This window comes from Pteronotus mesoamericanus, unplaced genomic scaffold, assembly GCF_021234165.1.
Source record: "Pteronotus mesoamericanus isolate MK-2021 breed Mesoamerican mustached bat unplaced genomic scaffold, CSHL_Meso_final contig_55, whole genome shotgun sequence".
Lineage (NCBI taxonomy): Eukaryota > Metazoa > Chordata > Mammalia > Chiroptera > Mormoopidae > Pteronotus > Pteronotus mesoamericanus.
The window spans coordinates 7,954,660-7,962,609 of NW_026555198.1; the positions used below are offsets into that span (position 1 = coordinate 7,954,660).

The following is a 7,950-nucleotide window of genomic DNA, read 5'->3' on the forward strand; positions in this document are numbered from 1 at the left end:
TTCTCTGCATCTATGAGTCTGTTTCTATTTTGTTTATTTTATTCATTAGATTCCACATATAAGTGAAATCATATGGTATTTGTCTTTCTCTGATTGGCTTATTTCACTGAGCATAATACTATCCAGGTCTATCCATGCTGTTGCAAAAGGTAAGATTTTCTTCTTTTTTTACAGCTCAGTAGTATACCATTGTATAAATGTACCACAGCTTTTTTATCCACTCATCTACTGAAAGCACTTGGGCGGCTTTCAATTCTTGGCTACTGTAAATAGCACTACAGTGAACATAGGGGTGCATACATTCATTCAAATCAGAGTTTTGGATTTCTTCAGATATAATTCCATAAGTGGAATTACTAGGTCATAAGGCAGTTCCATTTATAATTTTCTGAGGAAAATCTGTATTGCTTTCCACAGTGGCTTCCCCAGTCTGCATTCCCACCAACAATGCAGAAGGGTTTCTCTTTTTCCACATCCAGCACTTGTTTGATTTATTGACAATAGTCATTCTGACAAGTGTGTGATATCTCATTGTGGTTTTAATTTGCATTTCTTTGATGATTAGTGACATTGAACATCTTTTCCTATGTCTATCAGTCATCTATATATCCTCTTTGAAGAAGTGACTATTCAGGTCCTTTGCCCAAAATCCAATTGTTGAGAGACAAGGATTGGTGCAAAGGAAGTGGGTTTAAGGGCCAGCAGCCTGAGAAGAGGGAAGTCTAATTTCACAAAGACCATATTAACATCTCAGTCAGGCAAGCATTTTTTATGAGCCTTGAAGGGTTAGGAAGAACAAAGGAAACTGGTGGGAGGAGACTCTCCATTGAAGGTGCTATGCATTACTCAGCACGGAGTGCTCCAATAACCATCTCAGAGCCAATCAAGTGTTGGTTTGCTTTTTGTCATCCTGGTTTTACTGTCGAAGGGGAGCAAATGTCCTGGAGCTAAAATGCCTGAAGGCTGGAGTCTGCTTCCTTTGAGGCTTCCTCCTAGAGTCCTTTAAGGAAACAGACAGCTAATCCATGGCTACATGTGAATTTGCAAGTCATTATTTACAGAAACAATTTTAAGAGAATGGTGGCGTGGGTTACACCAGTTCTTAGGGTTGCTGACAATGTGCTCTTCATCCCGACATGAAAGGTGAGGAAAGGCAAGCTCTCAGAGGTTGGGGAAAGCTGATCAGGCTCTCTTGCTATGTTTCTCTGTCTGAAATGCCAATTGCCAGACACTCGTGGCCACACCTCTGTGCTTCCTCTCTGCCCAGGTCACTGGGCTCAGATGCAGTTTGTACTGCCCACTCCTGCAAGAATGCTCTCTAAATCTCTTTGTTCCTACTGGCTGAAGGGAGTGCCATTCCACAACCTGATTTCTCCCCTCTCCGGGCTGAGCCCCACAGTGAGTGCTGGGCTGCTGGGCTGTGTCTGTGGCTCATCTCTGTTTTTCTCCCTTCCCACTACCCCAGTTCACTCCCATTTGCCCACCTTTAGATGTTTCAATGAACAGATCTGTCAGACATGTTTGTGCATTGAGTAGGAATCCTTTGTTGAATTACAGCTGTTCAAATTGTTGAAACTCAAGGGGAAAGACCAAGGGGGGCCTCTCATGCCACCATTCCTCTGACCTAGGGTCCCTTTTAAAAATACATTAAACATACTTATAACAGAAAAGATAAAAAAAACTATGAATAACATTAAAATCATCCATAATCCACCACTGAAAGATTACTTATATTAACATTTGTCTGTATCCCCTCAAATATTTTCTATGAATGTATTTTTTAAACATTGAGATCATATTGCATTCAGTTTTGAGTTCTGCTTTTTTTAACTAATGCCAAAAATAATTTCCCATTATATCAAGGCACTCTTACTCATTTAACCAATTCACTGCTGCCCAACATTAAGATTTTATCTAATTTTCACTATTATGAATAAGGCTGCCAATAATATCATTGGGCATAAATCTTTTTCCTAATTAATAATCATTTTCCTAGGATGAAATTCTAGAAGCAAAATCACTTGTATGAACTTTTTAATGACTCTTAATATATATACCAAATTGTTTTCTAAAAAGCTGATTCTATTAATAGCTACCTGAGTGCCTACTAGATTCAAAATATCATTTTAGATAGAGTTTATTATGCCTAGTTTATAGATAAAGAAACTAAGTTCAATTGATATTATTTGTCTAGAGTCACAGAAATAACAGGTAGCAAAGCTAGAATTCAAAATCAGAATTGCCCAATTTCAAAGCTGATGTTATTTCCATGTGCACTTTAAAATATAAATTGTTTTGCATGATGATATTATTATATAATACTGGAGAAAATGTGGAAAATACAAGTAGAAAGTAGAGAAAATAAAAATAAATTATCCATGAATCTACCACTTACAACAATTTAGTATATTTCCTCAGGATTTTGTTCAAAATAAATTACTAGGTTAAAAATAACTATATTATATTGCATATATAATTTTGCATTCTGCTTTTATTACTTAACATTTTCAATGCTGACCCATATTCTTTATAAACATAATTTTAACAGTTGCACATTATTGTCAATGGATGTTACCATGTATATACTTAAGTTGTTCAGCTCACCTGTGAATTTCTTTTTATTCCTAGGATCATCTGTCTCCCATGAAGCTTATAGAGGTCAATGTTGAGAACCATTCTAATCTTCAAAATAAGTCACCATGGCGGATTGAAAGCTTCACTATATGAAAGCATTTTATCAAATACGTGCTGTGAAAATAGGTGTTTCAGAACTTTACAAGTCATTTAATTTGCTGACTGCATTCATCAATCTGGTAGCAGTTAATACCATCCAGTCTTCCTCTATTTCTCCCCCCACCCTCTGCCCGCCTCAATCTGTGAAAGCCTAAATGCATATAAATCTTTCTAGGGGCTATTTGCATTCTTCTTATAAGGTAAAGCAGAATTCAAAAGACTTTCTTGGAGTCTTTAACTGCCCTGGAAAGTCTATTAATTATATCTATAGGGTCTTTGTGGAATTGAGGGGAATCAGACTACAGACTACATTTGCTGCTTGTGTGCATGTGCATTTACAAGCATGCATATATGTAGTACATTTACACAAAATTCTGCTATGGTATTGTGAAAATCAAGTTTAAAAGTCTGAGGTTTTTATTCAATAATTTTTTTTCTAAATAGCAATTTAAATATATGCTGAACTGTGAACACCATCCCTATATCAGGTACCTACATTCAAGAGAGAAATTCAAAACACTGTGATCAGAGTCCTCAAATTGGGAACTGAGCAACAATGTAAATGTAAAACCTGATTTCTGTTATAGATGTGTGGTGTTCCTGAAAGTACCAGCTAGTAGGGAGGATCAGATCAGATCAGATTTCTACTTTATTAAATATAACAATTAGTATTTTACAGACTTTTAATGCCAGCCTAAGGTAAAATTCTCTGATTGCTTTTATTCTTTTTTCTGCTACTTAGCTCTATTTTAGCCTTTATGAATTATTGTTATGATGAAAGAAAAACCTATATGCCTAAGTTATAGACCATCGATTTTATTAAGGGGTTTAGTGGTGATTTTCAGGTTTAATTGCAATACTATTCATCAGGATAAAATTTTACAATTGAAATTGGCCTAAGGGTTAGCACTAAAGATCTGTGTTTTCATAGCAAGCGTTAGTGTACAGATAGTGATAATCTAATAGTAATATGACAATTCTTTATTTTTGTTTTTTGGGTTTTTTTTTTTTTTGGTTTCAGTGGTATCTCAGCCATGAAGATAGTTTACATTCATTTCCCCATTGACTTATAATCATCCATTATTTTAGTCCCAGTACCTAAATTAATAAGTATGGACACTAATGCTGCTTCTTTATAATAATAAAAACACCTAAGAGTATTGATGATTTTTGTTTCTCAGGCAGTGCTCTAGTGCCCAGCTCTTGACCATAGAAGTCCCAGCTCTTACAGAGATCAGTGAGTGTTACAGGCATCTTACAGATATCAAGGAGTTGAGCTCCTGGAGGAATGTTAGGTTTACTTTTATTTTCCCTAAAACCTTATTGAGTAGAAGGAGTTGCCTGCCACAATCAACTCAGAGTTCAGGCTCCAGTGGAGCTGAGAAAGTGAGCAATCCAACTACTTAAAGCAACAAAAGACCTGTCTATTTGGATTCTCTAGGTAATTTTGGTCAAGATAAGACTTTTATCATAAATTAAATTGATTGTGGCTAGCATATCACTTGAGGGAATACTAGACATTACTAAATGTATCAGGGCCAGGGACTGTTTCTCACTCAGACGCTAAGAAGCAGCCTAGAAGACTATGCATACTGGATTTCACAATGAAATTCTTTATGTTCAGATGGGAAGAGTTTTCCCCTTCCTCTCTCCCTCCAAGACACTCTCTTGTTTAGGTTTCTCTTGAAAGCTTATTTGGCCATTCACACGGTCTTCTGATGGATAAGATTTGCCTTCTGTTCGTATAGAAATGCACCTTTAAAGGTAGGCCTATTACTTCATAGCCAATGGGCCTCAAAGCAAGCTTCCCCCTTTTCCATGTATCATATTCTGCCAAGGGTTTAGGCATAGTAACTGCTAACTATAATTCAAAGTCAGAAAGGAAGCAAGAACTTCTTTGATGCATAGAGTCTATTAGCACTCACAGAAATCAGGTCATAAAGCTCAGGAAAGGTACAATGCATAGCTGACAGATTTACAGTCTTCAAAAGGCCAAATAAGTCAGTGTTTTTACTGGGAGCTTAGTGAAATAAAGAAACCTTATTCCTATCTCAGTACCTTGATCTCACTATTTCACAGACTGATAATATCCATAAGTTATTGAGTATTGACTACTGTACATAAGCATTCCTCCAGTTGGTTTATTATTGAAAACACAGAGAGATTTGTTTGATAATTAGCATATCCTGATTTGGCTTCTTTGACTGCTTTTCCTTGTAGCCCTGTCCAGTAACCTCTGTGGGATCTCATTCCCCAGTCTTTGGTACCCATTCTTCCGCATTTGCAACATGAGGATACTCATTAGGATCCCACAGCTAAAAGGTGCTATGTAATCTTTAGTGCTCTTATACATGTTATTGCAGGATTAGAATGAAGAGTTTAACCATAACAGTATTTCTAAGTAAACCAGTGTTCTCCATTCTTCCATGTTCTAATTGCTGATTTGTTGTTTCAGAGATTAGAGTACTTTATTAATGTTTTCCATTAATTCCAACAATGTCCTTGGAAATAGACAGAGTAGTAATTATTTCCTATGGTACCGGTAGAAAAATTAAGGGCAAAATAAATGAAGTGCCCTCCAAAGGCATCTAGCTGTCTGGAGCAAAACCATGTCCAGTGCACTGTTAGAGTGACTTGGCTTCTTAGTACTGCAATTACCATACAGAAGCTTGGAATAGTGAGAGCCATTAGGCCAAGGTCACATTTCAGAAGAGTCCTACTTTGTCTAAAATCTGAAAGCATGCGTTTTATGCAACTGTTATTCTCTATGTGATATAAATGTAATATGTGCCTCTGTATCCACTGGCCCCATGTGACACATATTTCACACTACATGGCATCAGCCAGTGTCATTATCTCCTCTGGAAAACCATAGAGCCAAATCTCAGGGCTGACTTTGTCAGTGAAATTAATGTGCTTCCCCATGTTTATGCCAAATTGCACAAAATGTAGACATTGCAGTTAATGGAGACTTAAGCACAACCCTAGCAGGTATGTTTTAAGAAGATTGAATACACATTATTGTAAAGTGCACCTGAAATTTAACATGACCCAAATTCATAGTAATGGAACAGTAATGCAGAGCTGATCCCTGTCCCTTCTCATCACACATATATATTTACATACATGTGTCCACATACACATGCACACACACTGTCTTCCAAAATGGGCTTCTTGGTAATGAGGAGCAAATACTTTAAAGGAATAATTCTCTGTCCTCTCCTTCTAGAAAAGTCCAACAGTCACTGCAAGTGAAAAACATTCCGTTTTTACATCCTAGGACCTCTGCTCCCAGAGTAGCTAAAGTACTCAGTTGGTTCAAAAGAAAACGTTCTGAGTTTCTTTCAGAGTCATGGAAAGCATCTAACAAGATTGTTCGACCCTTCCACAGTCCCATATTATTAGAGACAAGTGATAAGCTCCATCCAATCAGTACAAAATGTTTTATTAAGTATGGTACATCTACATTTCTTTTAACTATAGCTGTAATGTGCCATGTTAAATTGTAGTCTTTTGCATGCAGGTGTTATGTAATATAATAATGAATGGGTGGCTCCTAATAGCATGCAACCCATGAATGTTTACTTCCCCCAAATGAGTAAGGCTGTGTCCCACACAGTGTTCAAAAAACTATTAGATGTGTTCTTTTTAGAAGCCTGGTGTATGGCCATCAGCACAATGAGTTAAAACAGGCAATGAATGTAGTGTATCAGGAAATAGAGTCTAAGTAGGAAATGGTGTTAAAGGAAAGGAAAATAACAATAAGATGCATTCAAGGAATAATTGCTTTACTCTGCTGGCTAAATCAGCAAAGAGACACAGCAGAGAAACCAGTACTGGGTCTTGGCAATATATGAAAAATGTATTGGAGAACCAGAGAAAGAAAGGCCCTGGGCACCTTAGCAAGTAAGCTCAAGTTGCCAATTTGCTCCAAGTCCTTCTTCCCTCCAATCTGCTCAAAGTAATTATATACAGTATTTTTAAAACCTTGTGTCTTGCTACAGAAATACCCACAAATACTGATCAGCCTTATCTTCCTATGTCCTTTATTAAAAGTATATGCATAAAATTGTTGTTTCTTTTATATATTATGGTTTTGTTAAATAATGTTGGCAAAGCCTAAAATTTCGTATCATTTTGATAGAAGTTTCTGTACATTTCATTTCATGGGATTATAGCAGAATTTATTAACTCCTAGGTTGATTGGTATGTTTAGTATGTAGACTCCCCTATAACTTCTTGTCTTTCGAGCACATCCCCCATCCTGTGCTCAGTATTTCTCTTATGATCCAACATGGATATGAGTTGAGAAATTAGCAGCAATAACTTTTAGACAGAAAACTGACTAGTCTAATGGCACTTAATTATGTTCAGTCTCTGCTCAGCCTCACACATCTTTTGCTGTTACCTCTGTTACTGTGATAAGTAAAAAGGAAAAGAAAGAACTTATGTACCAAGTGTGATATGAACTCTGGTTCACTTTTTTTTTATACAATTAGGACTATGTTTATTATTCTCCAGATGCATGTCACCTGAAAAAAGAATACAATGATTCTGAGAAAAGTCCACAGTGGTCCACTTGCTTTTAAATTACACATTATCCTTAGAGAAATATATGAAGAGATCCTCATTAAGTAAGCCCCAAATAAAGTTCTCAATAGATACATCATTTGCATAAAAAGTCCTTGTCAGAAAGAATAAAGAATATCCCCCTCAATTAGCCAACAAGGAGGCAGAAATCATTGAAAAACTCACAGCATTAAAAGCTGAAGTTTGGAAGTCGTTGACTGTGAATAAATAATGGAGAACTTGAATCACTTCAGAGAAGCCAACCCACAAAAATCAGGCTTAACACAAAACCAGAAAGAAGTTTTTTATTTCAGTAAAGCTCATTTTTAAAAAGTACTTACTTTATCCTAGGTGAATGCTTCAAACATCTCTGCTGAAAATCTCATTTTATCACCCACAACAGCTTGAATTTGCATCACAAACACAATGTAAAAAATTCAAATACTAGAAACAAAGGACAACTAATTTTTTTCTAGATAAAAAAGGCATAAAAGAGGCAAATTGTATACAAGAATCTTATTTGAGTAGAGATTCCTAAGGAAATTCAAGATAATAGATGTTTAAAAGGAAACTACACAGAGAAATATAAAGATATATGTACAATGATTTCTACGGGAATGCATAAACATATTGACATGCATTTCTATA

The 7,950-nt window shown here is 36.1% G+C and overlaps 1 protein-coding gene across 2 annotated transcripts in view; it reads left to right on the plus strand.

Annotated features, from left to right (window-relative positions):
- Positions 1–3,090, plus strand: part of ZDHHC15 (zinc finger DHHC-type palmitoyltransferase 15) — a 120,185-nt gene extending 117,095 nt beyond the window's left edge. Inside the window, exons 12-13 of one of the 2 annotated variants that reach the window (XR_008529643.1) lie at positions 1,268–1,398; positions 2,629–3,090. The gene's annotated coding sequence lies outside the window, so the exon portion shown is untranslated. The remainder of the gene's footprint in view (positions 1–1,267; positions 1,399–2,628) is intronic. The other variant, XM_054579570.1, reaches the window with a different exon arrangement.
- The last annotated feature ends 4,860 nt before the right edge of the window (positions 3,091–7,950 follow it).